The sequence below is a fragment of the Vipera berus genome (genome assembly GCF_964194415.1).
Source record: "Vipera berus genome assembly, chromosome: 4".
NCBI lineage: Eukaryota > Metazoa > Chordata > Lepidosauria > Squamata > Viperidae > Vipera > Vipera berus.
The window spans coordinates 67,481,346-67,493,411 of record NC_138206.1 but is presented as its reverse complement, the minus strand read 5'-3'; positions in this window follow the sequence as shown (position 1 = coordinate 67,493,411).

The following is a 12,066-nucleotide window of genomic DNA, read 5'->3' as shown; positions in this document are numbered from 1 at the left end:
ACTTGGACTACAGGTTCCGGACAGCCATGTGCCGGGCCTGCGGAAAAACCAGCCACATCGCATCCGTCTGCAGAGGTCGCCAGAGGGACTGGCCAGTGAATCGCCAGTTGGAAGATCCGACCAGGAGAACTATCAGGGCCCCAGGGCCATACAATGTTGGGTTTTGCTCATGCCACAGAAGTGTCTGCCATACCAGGGCCTGCCGCCCAATTAAGCCCAAGTATAGACTTCAGGTGGAGCTGCAAGGGGTCCCCTGTAAGATGGAGCTGGACACAGGCTCCGCTGTTTCCATTATTTCCCTTGAAACATTTAGTTTCGTTTGTAGTCGCAGTTAAGAGGTGGGCTAAGCTGAGGCCCTCTGACATAATTCTAACAGATTTTGAGAACACCAGAGTCACAGTCAAGGGTGAAGCCACCTTGCCCATTACATTTAAGGGGTTTTCAGGGCACCTGGATGTTGTTGTAGTAGGGGAATGAGAATGAGCCTAATTGGACTTGATTGGTATGATGCGCTAGGCATCCAAGTAACTGGAATCAACCAGACACAAGTCGCGAGTCTAGCGACAGTTTGCGAGGAATTCGCAGATGTATTTGATTCAGCTCTAGAAACTTACACGGGCCTGCCAATAGCATTCAAACTAGACCCAAATGTAGTACCAGTCAGGATTAAGCCTCGTAGGGTCCCATTTGCCCTCAAGCACAAAATAGACATGGAACTAGCGAAACTTGTTGAACAGGGCATTTTGCAACCAGTAGATGGTGGGGAGTGGGAAACTCCTATTGTAACACCACTCAAAGCCAATGGGGAAGTCAGAATGTGTGCAGATTATAAATGCACAATTAACTGGGCCCTCAAACAGCACGCATATACCCAGTTCCAGTAGTGAGCCACATCCTGACATCCTTGCAGGGTGGCACCACTTTTGCGAAATTAGATTTGGCGCAGGCCTATCAGCAACTCCCTGTTGATGAGGCCACGGCCACAGCATAGACAATTGTAACCCACAGGGGGGCATTCAAAGTTAAGCACCTGCAATTTGGGGTCAGTGTAGCCCTGGGCATTTTTCAGGGAATCATGGAACGCACACTCAAGGGCATTCCGGGGTTTTGCCACTATTTTGATGACGTGCTTATTGCCGGAGAATCCACAGAGGTGCTAGCAAGGAGGTCAGAGCTGTCCTGCAGAGGCTGCATGAAGCAGGCCTCAAACTAAAAAAGAGCAAGTGCAGTATTGGAGTCCCTTCAACCAAATTTTTGAGGTTTCGCATTGATGCTGATGGCATCCACCCCACTGAGTCCAAAGTAAAAGCCATTCAGATGGCACCTAGCCCTAAAACAAAAGGAGAGCTGCAAGCATTCTTGGGCCTCCTCAACTTCTACCACGCGTTCCTTCCTAACAAGGCTGCAGTGGCAGAGCCGCTTCACAGGCTCCTAGATAAAAAAGCTTCTTGGAAGTGGACTAGCATTCATGAAAAAAGTTTTCAGGACCTGAAGGCACTTCTGTCAGTCAGTTCCACATCACTCATTTCAAGGAATCGAAACCAGTTTGCTTAGTGTGTGATGTGTCCCCATACGGGGTGGGTGCAGTCTTGAGTCACTTAGAGAAAGATGGAACTCAAATACCCATTGCTTTTTATTCAAGGACACTGTCCTCTGCTGAGCGTAATTATGCTCAGATTGACAAAGAGGCATTGGCCATTGTAGGTGGAGTTAAAAAATTCCATGACTACTTATATGGCAGGAACTTCATGGTCTTCACAGACCACAAACCGCTATTGGGGTTATTCACTACCGACAGACAGACACCCCACATATTATACCCTAGAATGCTGAGATGGTCTATTTTTTTACCAGCTTATACGTATAAGCTGATTCACAAACCTGGCAAAGTGATGGGCCATGCAGACAGCCTGAGCAGGCTTCCACTACCGCAAATCAAACCAGATCTGACCCCAGCGGCCCGCATTTTGTCCATTCAGGACTTGCCAGAGTTTCCCCTCCATGCAGGGGACATAGCTGCAGAAACGGCAGCTGACAAGACACTAATTTATTTATTTTATTTATTTATTATATTTTTATACCGCCCTTCTCCCGAAGGACTCAGGGCGGTGTACAGGGCAAATACAAAAACAGGATACAAAAGTTAAAAGCGATTAAATAAATGCCCAAGGTTAAAACAATAATTAAGATGTATTAAAACCCCAACTAAGTAGAGTGCTTTCTTGGGTACACACAGGGTGGCTGGATAAAAGCCCAGGACCTGAATTTCAGAGTTTCTTTACAAGAAGACATGAGCTATCAGCTCACAAGGGTTGTATTCTTTGGGGGAACAGGGTCATAGTTCCTTCCTCACTAAGATACAGGGTTTTACAATCAGTGCATGAAGGCCATCCAGGTATTGTCCGTATGAAAGCTTTAGCTAAAATCTACTTATGGTGGCCAGGATTAGATAAGGCCATTGAGGCCTAGGTGCATGGATGTTATACATGCCAGCAATCAAGGCCTGAAATGCTGCACGCTCCAGTTCACAGGTGGGAGGAGACTCACACTCCCTGGCTAGAATTCACATAGACTTCGCTAGGCCCTTTCAGGGACAGCTCTTCCTTATAGTGGTCGACAGCCACTCTAAATGGTTTGAAGTAATACCAGTTGCAAACATGACTACTGCTAGGACCATCCAGGTGCTTAGGAAACTCTTTGCCATGCACGGGCTGCCAGACATCGTAGTATCCGACAACGGAGCCCAATTTACTGCAGAAGAATTTCAGGCGTTTCTGAGAGCAAACCTAATTAGTCATGCAACATCGGCCCCATTTCACCCATCTACTAATGGTCAAGCTGAACGCATGGTTCGCACCACAAAAGAGTCACTGAAGCGTATAGTGACTGGGGACTGGCACCACAGACTGGTAGATTTTTTGCTTTGCCGACATTCCACGCCATGCACGGCTACAGGAAAAAGCCCAGCAGAGCTGCGCTGGGGGAGGCAATTGATCACGAAACAGGTTGCACCTAGACTGGGTGGCAGCAGAAGCCTCTCACCCCAAACCCCTGAGCGGGTTGCAAGTGGGTGACAGGGTGTGGGCCAGGAACTATGGGCATGGGAATTTGTGGGTGCCAGGGAAAATCACTAAAACCTCAGGCCCTCTCTCCTACGAAGTAGGCCTAGAGGGTGAGTGAGTTGTCTGGCACCACATCGATAGGCTTAGGAAGCATTTTCCAGAACGGCCACAAAGCGAGGACTTTGTCATAAGTCATAAGTCACCTAGGGCCACAAACCGGCAGCCAGGCCAATCCAGACATAGACTCTGAAGGCTTAAATAGCCAAAGCAATGGGGAGTTGGCCGTAGAGGGGGGGAGCCCAGAAGTACAACAAGGGTCCCCTGATGGAGAAAGCCAACCTGAGTTACACAGCCGCTGTGCTAACTCTGCTGAACAAACTGATTCTGGGGTGGGCCAACCTGGAAAGGCCAGCCAGAGAGCACCGAACCATCCTGAATTGCTCGAACTAAGAAACACTGGTCTACCCAGCCCGGCGGGCAAGCTGGTAGACCAGGAAGTGCCTGGGTCCCCCAGGCATTCCACAAGGGCTCACAAACCTCCTGCTTATCTGCAAGATTATGTTCTGAAATAATAAAGCTATAATGTTGTACCTTTTTGTAATGCCTGTTGACCTACAAGATTGTCCTGAACAATGAAGCTATGATGTTGTAAGTGCCTTATTGGGCTGCTAAGTGGAAACCTGTTTTCACACCATTGTTAAACCTTGTAATTTGTATTGTTGTAATTACTTTCTGTTGTTGCTATAATGTTATTCGTTCTAGGGGGAGGGGTGTAATGTATTGGGCTTGCTTTGTTAAGGGAACACCACGTGGTAATTGCTGGAAGGCTGTTTGAGCAGGGAAGCTAGCTAACGGCTCCCAGCTCCTCAGACAACCCATCTCCTGCACTGCTATTGGTTGCCCCTAGGGCAGCAATAGGTTGCTTCAAACCTATTGGCCGCCGCCTAGGGGCCAGGGTATAAATTGTGGCATCTGCAGCCCTGTTCTCCAGTTCAGATCCTGCAAGCAATAAATCATGATTTTGCTGAACTCACTTGCCTCGTCTTCATTCCTGCGCAACGAACCCAGTACACAACAGGAATGAAATTGCAGGTTCTGCCTATAATTTGCAATTTGAGCTTCATATCTATTGATCTTCTTGGCTATAGCTTTTATGTGTTGCTTTATTATTTCCAGTGCTTCCTTGATCTTCTTTGTTTCTAAGTGGTATTTCTTGATTAAGTATTCTTTAGTCTTCTTACTTTTCAGCTGCTTTTCTTTCATCTGTTCTAGCTTGCTTCCATCTGATCTCAACTTGCTGATCTTATTTCCCAGTCTAATCTTCCATTTTTGTGGTGCACTTTTTGGGGTTTTTTTAATAACTGCAGCTGTGCTGTACATTAGTTGGTTTGTTTCTTGCAGTGAGTTGGTGCTTATATTTGATATTGCAGTATAAATAGCCCTTTTCATGGCATCAAATACTTGTAAGAGACGGTAAGACTTTTTTAATGTCTTATAGTTGTAATTGGACCTTCATTCTGACATGTTCCTTATAAAACTGGGATGCAGAAAATTTAGAGCTGGGAATCTCAAAATAACTGGAGATCAATGTATATGTGTAAAACTTTGTTGGCATCATTCACTTAAACTACCCAAATTGTTAAGATGGAGTTTGCTAAATGTGCTGAAAAACTGTGCTTGATATTGCACATTTTTCAAACTATCGTATGAGAGCCCTTCTTTAGAAAGCAATCAGGTCCTCGTTTTTCTGATCTTATTTTCTGACCATTTTACTCAGAAAAAAAAGAAATAAATTATCATCTTTTTGAGTAAGAGGCAACTTTAAAAGCTGTTTGATTAGTGAAATGTATGTTTAGCCCATAATTGATGAACTAGTGCCCTTGAGATCCAGGAAATGAATTATGCTATTTAATCACCTAGGACTGAACATTTAGAATGATTAGGTTGAATTTACCAGCCAATTAAGCTCATTTCCTCCGGATCCCATTATTGATTCCTTTGTTTTTGTAGTGGTAAGACATTGAGATAACTAGCTAGATAACAATTAAACTGTATTATGATCTCTGAAGTTGATGTTGCAGCTAAGCAGGCAGACCACATGGACTATCAGCTTGAGGACCCAACATTCAACTAGATAACTGAGGCAGCTCCCAGGAACAATAAGCCTGAGAAGAAGGGGCATGATTCAGGTAATGAAGGGCCTGATCATGATTGGGTATCAAACCCAAGAACATCAGCAGCCATGATGAGCAGACCAGATGTGGTCAATTGCTCTTGAGAGGAGAAGGTATCAATTCCTTTAAAACCAATATCTGGAGCCAATAATAACAGTATATAACAACCTCCAAGTTCTTTTTTTCCTTTGTTGGAAACAACTCTGCCTATCTCTAGATCTATGTGCTGGATCTGCTTCTTTGTTCTGCAACTTGAATCTTTGCCTAAACTCTGGACTCAGGGGACCACAGCTTGAGTTGGTTCTTTTTAGCAATACACTGTGACTCTAACACAAAAATTCACTTTCTCTGTAACTTCTGACTCTTGATTTACAACCTATTAAAGCAAACCTTGCCTCAGCTTCTCAAGTTAACTAATTTATAACCCCACCAATAAACAGACTGTAAACTTGAAATGCTTGGACACTTAATGGAAGATAAAATGGTGGAAAAGGGATATATCATCCATATCAGGTCTGACATTAAAATCATCTGTCAGAATTAGTTCAGAGTTCAAAAATTGAAAAAAATATCACCTCCAAAAAATAATCCTCATAGCAATCCAACAGATTATTTGTGTTATTTTCTGAGGACAGAAAAAGGTGTGAAACTAACAAGGGGTCTAGATTATCAGGCCTAAACTCTAAAGATTTACAAAGAATTGGCACTGGAATGGTTGAATAAAAAATACCAGATGCCATTAAGATATTGAGGAGCCTTTCAGCACAGCTCTTTCTCAGACTAGTGCTGCTGAAAATGAGATAGAAAGAAACCTCTTTATATTCATGGGCTTACCTTCATGTTTCTCAGAAGAAAACAATGTCAAAAGACCCTAACCTACAAATAAAAACCACATCACTCAGCCTACATCACTAGATGGATTCACTCCCCATCAGAGAGTGAATGCAAGGTTTGAATGTCATTTAGCAGCCAATAACTTTGTATTTATCACTAAGTGACACATTGTCAAGGGGAAAAAAGAGTTGGTGAGCTCATAATTATCCCTAAGTGACACAGTGCCATGGGATAAAGGTAGAAAGAAACTTCAGACAGATGAAATCATGTGTTTTAGTGCCTAGCTTGTGACTTTAGGGCAAGCTCCTTGACAGCTACATATCTTCTCCGAGGAGTGGTATGTATTAGAGGTTGACAGGGTTGTCAGCACTCTTCGGCCTTTTCAATAATGAGATGCTTTTCTAGATGCTGTGTTCAGTTTCATTCCCACACATAATTCAGACTGCTAAGAAGTAGTAGTGACTGGAGATGAAATAGGATGCTGAGTAGACAAAGGATGAAGTGAAGCCATCTTTGGCGGATTACATTTAATATTTGAGAGACCATCTTTTCTCAAGGTGAACTATTCATTTCACTTTGACTTACAGTACATGATTGTCAAATAGATGCTACAGCTAAATTAGCTGTAGCCGCTCAGAGCCTGGGCCTAGTAAATCTTATTCTAAATCTCAAACAGCTGGAGAACTATAGCAGCTCTTTCTTTGAAAGCTATAAAAAGGAAATTTCCTGAAAGCTCTTCTTGGCAAATTTCAGAGGTGGACACAGTTAAAGGCTCTTTGGAGACAGCTTAGTAAGCAGGGCTCAAGGCTATCTTGCTGGGTATTGTATCACTATTTAAGGTTTTGTTCAGTTGTTCAGCTAGGCCAGGGGTGTCAAACTGCTGGCCTGCGGGCTGTACACATCATCCGGAAGCCGCACCCATCCCATTGCCGGCAATGGCAAAACCATCCCGATATGTTGCGCAATGTCACGTGACATCATGAGTTTGACATGTCTGAGCTAGGCAACTACTCCTACACATGTTAAGTATTTTAACACATGTATTAAGTATTTAAGTTAGTTTTTAACATACATTTGAATGGCTTGGCAGAGATTTCAAATGTTTCCTTATTCTAAACAACATAGATGATATTCTTTGTACCCAAATTTAATTAGTCCTCTGGGCTTGTCAAAAAAAATCTGGAAGCCTTTTCACTGAATTTACATCAATCTGGAAAAGTGGAATGTATGGCAGTGTGATATCGTGATAAAGAAGATTATTCCTTAGGATTACTTGAGAAATCTGAAGGGCATAAAAATAAAAACTCTCTGAGGGGTAATTATTGCTGGCAGAAGTAAGAATGTATTTACTTTTTGTACATAGATGCTACAAGCCACATGATGGGCTGATAGGCAAGAGGTACTTAAAAACTGCCATTTTGTTAGCAGAACAAGAGGTGCTATTTTTAAAACCCTGAAAAATATCATACTATGCTGTTTCTCCCCCCAAAAAAGTCATTTTGCTGGAGCAGTACAGAATATGATGTCCTGAATTAGATATTCTGCACACATTCACATGATACATATAAGAGGGTTATTTCAGGTGTTAGGATACTGGTATTTCATCCTATTTTAGCACTATATGGTTTATTTGGAAACTAAAACAAAGTGCTCCTCACCAGAACCAATTTTTCCCATGTGGCTTATAGGAAAATGAGCATCGCCACTCCAAAGGATTCCTTTCCTAAATTTTGTCATTTTAGTGAAATTCTGTACCAAAGAAGCACTCCCATTGCATTGATCTGTTCATAATCCTTTTTTAACATAGCAAATGCTAAATGTGGCCAGCTTATTTTTATTATGTTTTGGTTGTTGTTGTTGAATGTTAACCACTTTAAAGTGACAGAATGGGACACATTCATTGTTCAGATTCTCCTTATATTCACTTTCTCTCTCTCTCTCTGTAATGTCCACGCTGATGAAAAAAAGATTGATCTGAACAGAAGGGATTGTCTATTTGCTATTTGTTCCAGCTTTTTGACAAATACATTAGAGTATAATTCTATCCACGTTCAAATAATTCATGATTCATTAATTATTCCCACGTAATGAGATTGGAACTGCATTTAATGATGCTAATATATAATTTAGAAGAACTGAATGGAGCAAATGTCATTGCTGAAACTTGGCTCGAAACTTTGCCAGAGTTTTCCCCTATTAATTGGCTCAGTAAGTGGTTCATCTTACAGAAAGCCAAGATTCTGGTATAGAATGCTGTAGATCAAAATCATTATGACAACAGCAGGCAAATGAACATCTCTTCTTCAATTGCAGTTGTCAGCTTTTACTAACCTATTTATTGTAATAAATATGTCACGCCATATAGAGAAGCAACCCAGAACTAAGGAGAAATTTCCTAACAGTGAGCACAGTTTACCAGTCGAATGGCTTCCTTCAAAAGTTTTGGGTTCTCTAACATTGGAAACATTTAAGAAGAGACTGGATAACCACTTGTCCAGAATGGTATAGGATATCCTGCTTGAGCAGGAATTGGGCTAGAACAGGGCTTTTCAATCTTTGGGTACACATACCACTGGTGGTACTTTGGCGTCTGGCAGATGGTACGCGACCTAGACAAGAGTAGCTGGGGGGTTGAGCTGAAGCGGCGGCAGCACCACACAGGCCTGGGGGAGAGTCAGCTGGAGCTGCAGTGTTGCCAGGGCTCTACTGAGGGCCCAGGATTGGCACACGTGGATCCAGCTGATTGGCGCTTCCAGCAGCGTCTGCTATCACCAAGAGCAGCAGACAGGCCTTGGGGAGAAAGAGTCAGCTGGAACTGCTGGGGCAAGGCAGAGGCCCCAGGATTGGCGTGTGCAGCTACATGCTGATCGGTGCTTCCAGCGCACATGGAAGAGAGAAGGAGGAGGTGGGTATTGGTGCATATTAATAAATACGGGAAATTCATCATACATTCATCAGTGCAAAGGGAAAGCGATTCAACAAAGGAACTGCCACCGAAGAAATTAAAACCAGTACTTTTTTCCTTTTTTATGGTTTATAACATTTGATTAGATTATAGAATAGAATACAAAAACACAAAAGCAAACATGTCTCTTGTACACTCACTCATTCTGGGCAGAAGGGAGATTCTTCCACGTTATTAAGTATTGTGTCACCCCATGATGTATTTGAGAGTCCAAAATGTCTTTAATCTCAAAGTGTTGTTCACCCTCAACCATGATAAATGTGGGGGCCTGAGGTGCAAGAGGCCAAATGGGGGAGGTGACCTCCAGTTTGAGCAAACTGCAGTGGAAAACAAGGTGGATTTTCTGAAGGTTCTTTGGCAAGTCCAATACAACTATCACAGGATTGATGATCCATTTAATAGAGAAAGGTCCTACAAATTTAGGGCCTAATTTCTTAGAAAGTTGTAAAGACTGCAAATACTTTGTGGAGATGTATACTCGGTCTCCAACTGTATATGGTTTTTGCTCCATCCTCCGTTTATTGGCCTCAGCCTTATAGGCTTCTCTGGCTTCATCCAGAGCTTTCCTGGCTACTGGCCAGGTATTTTGTAATTGCTTAATCCATTGTTGCAAGGAGGGAATTTCAAGATCCTTCACAGAAAGTTCAGGCATGGCCACAAATGTTTGACCATTAGCCACTTGAAATGGAGTAAAACCTGTACTGGAGTGCACAGCATTGTTGTTAGCGCACCTATCAAAAGGAAAGATTTTTTCCAAACTGAACTTGAGAGAAGCTTATTACAGGATATGGATACAGAAAGGGGATGAGTGGAAAACTGTTTTTAATTGCCTCCTTGGCTGCTTCCAATTTAACGTCTTCCCATTTGGACTGCAGTTTTCATGCAACTAATCAACGAGCCTCTACATGGTCACCTGTACAAAGGGGTTTTGGTTTACCTGGATGATATCCTTATTTACACTAAAGCCAAAGCCCAGCCAACCATTAAAATGGAGAGGAGAGTGTCAAGCCGCTTTTGAGAAACTTAAAAAACTTTTCTCTGTGGAGCCAGTGTTGAAATATTCGCTCCAAGTTCTTTTTGATGAATTTTCCCAGTTCATCTAATTCCCTGGGAGTCCTAGAGTACATTTTTGGCTTTGGTAGCTTTGCCCCTGGGGTGATTTCTATAGCACAGTCTGTGTATTAGCTTTTTTTTACTGCTGCTGCACACTGCTAACTAAGGTTTAAGTGATTATCCACTAGGACTCCAAGATCCCTCTCACAGTTACTGTTTTTGAGCCAGATTTTGCCTAATCTGTACTTGTACTTTGGTTCTTCCTGCCCAGATGTAAAACCTTGCTTTTCTCCACATTAAATTTCATTTTGTTGGATAGGGCCCATTTTTCAAGTCTGTCAAGATCTTTTTGGATCCTGAACTTGTCTTCTAGGTGCTGGCTATTCCTGCCAATTTAGTGTCATCTGCAAATTTGTTGAGTTCCCTTTCTATTCCCTCATCTAAGACATTTAGAAAGATATTGACAGAACCTTGTAGCACCCCACTGCTTACTTCCCTCCATTTAGATGTAGCACCATTAAGCACGACTTGTTGAATATGGTTTGTCAGCTAGTTACAAATCCATCTGGTGGTGATGCTGTCTATCCCACATTTTTCTAGCATACCAAGAAGTAGACTGTGGTCTACTTTGCTGAAGTCTAAATATACTATGTCCACTGCATTTTGCTGCTCTACTAATTTAGTCACATTGTCAAAGAAAGAAATAAGATTGGTTTGGCTTGATGTGTTTTTAAGAAACCCATGTTGACTACTAGTGAGAACTTTATTTGTTTCTAGATGTTCACAGATCTATTTTTTTTATTTTTTCCAGTATCTTCCCAGGTATTGATGTTAGGCTGATTGGTCTGTAGTTTCCTAGTCCGTTTTTTTTCCTTTCTTGAAGATGGGAACCACATCAGCTCTTTTCCAATCCTCTGGTAGTTCCCCAGTACTCCAAGATTTTTTAAAGATATGATACAATGGTTCTGAGATAACATCTGCCAGCTCCTTCAGAACTCTGGGATGTAATCTATCAGGTCCCATGATTTATATTCATCAAGATCAGACAAGTGCTGTCTTACTATTTTCTTGCTAGTTTTAGTTTTTATTTCTACTCTGTCTTTTACCGTACATTTATGTTCTTTGTAGGTTGGGCTATAATTTCTTTTTGTGTGAACACTGATACAAATAATGAGTTAAGCAGCTCTGCTCTCTCTCTACTGCCTGTTACTTCCTTTCCATCTTCTCTCTTTAGTGGACTGACTGTTGATCTTTTTTTGGTTATTTCTATGTTAAAAGGACCTTTTTTATTATCTTTGACTTTTGTTGGAAGTCTTTGTTCATTCTGAGCCTTTGCTTTCCTCACTTCATCTTTGCAGATTTGGGCTATCTGCTGATATTCTGCCTTAGTTATGTGTCTTTCTTTCCATTTTTTGTACTTATCCTTTTTGTCTTTCAGTTTATCAGAGAGATCTTTGTGCAACCATGCTGGTTTCTTCCTGAATTTCTTGTTTTTCTTTTTTAGTGGTATTGTGTTAGACTGGGCTTTTATGATTATATATTTCACTGTTTCTTATACTTCTTGAGTTGTTTTCCTCTTTAGGATTTTTATCCATGAAACTTTGCTTAGGCTGTCTTTGAGTTTGTTAAAATCAGCTCTTTTAAAGTTTAAAACATTAGTTGGATTATATTGTATTACTTGTGTTTGCATCATATTGAATTCCAGTATGATGTGCTCAGTCTCACCCAAGATGCCGGCAACTTCAACTCCCTCTATTACTTCTTCTCTATTAGTAAGAATTGGGTCCAGTATAGTTTTTCCTCTAGTTCCCTCCTCTACCTTTTGAATGACAATGTTGTCAGCTAAATTTGTTAGGAATCTGTTCCATCTCCCACTTGCTGCAGAGTTTGTCTCCCAGTTGATATCAGGGTACTTAAAGACTCCCATTACTACTGTAGTATGTTTCCTACATATATTTGTTAATTGATTAGCAAAAAG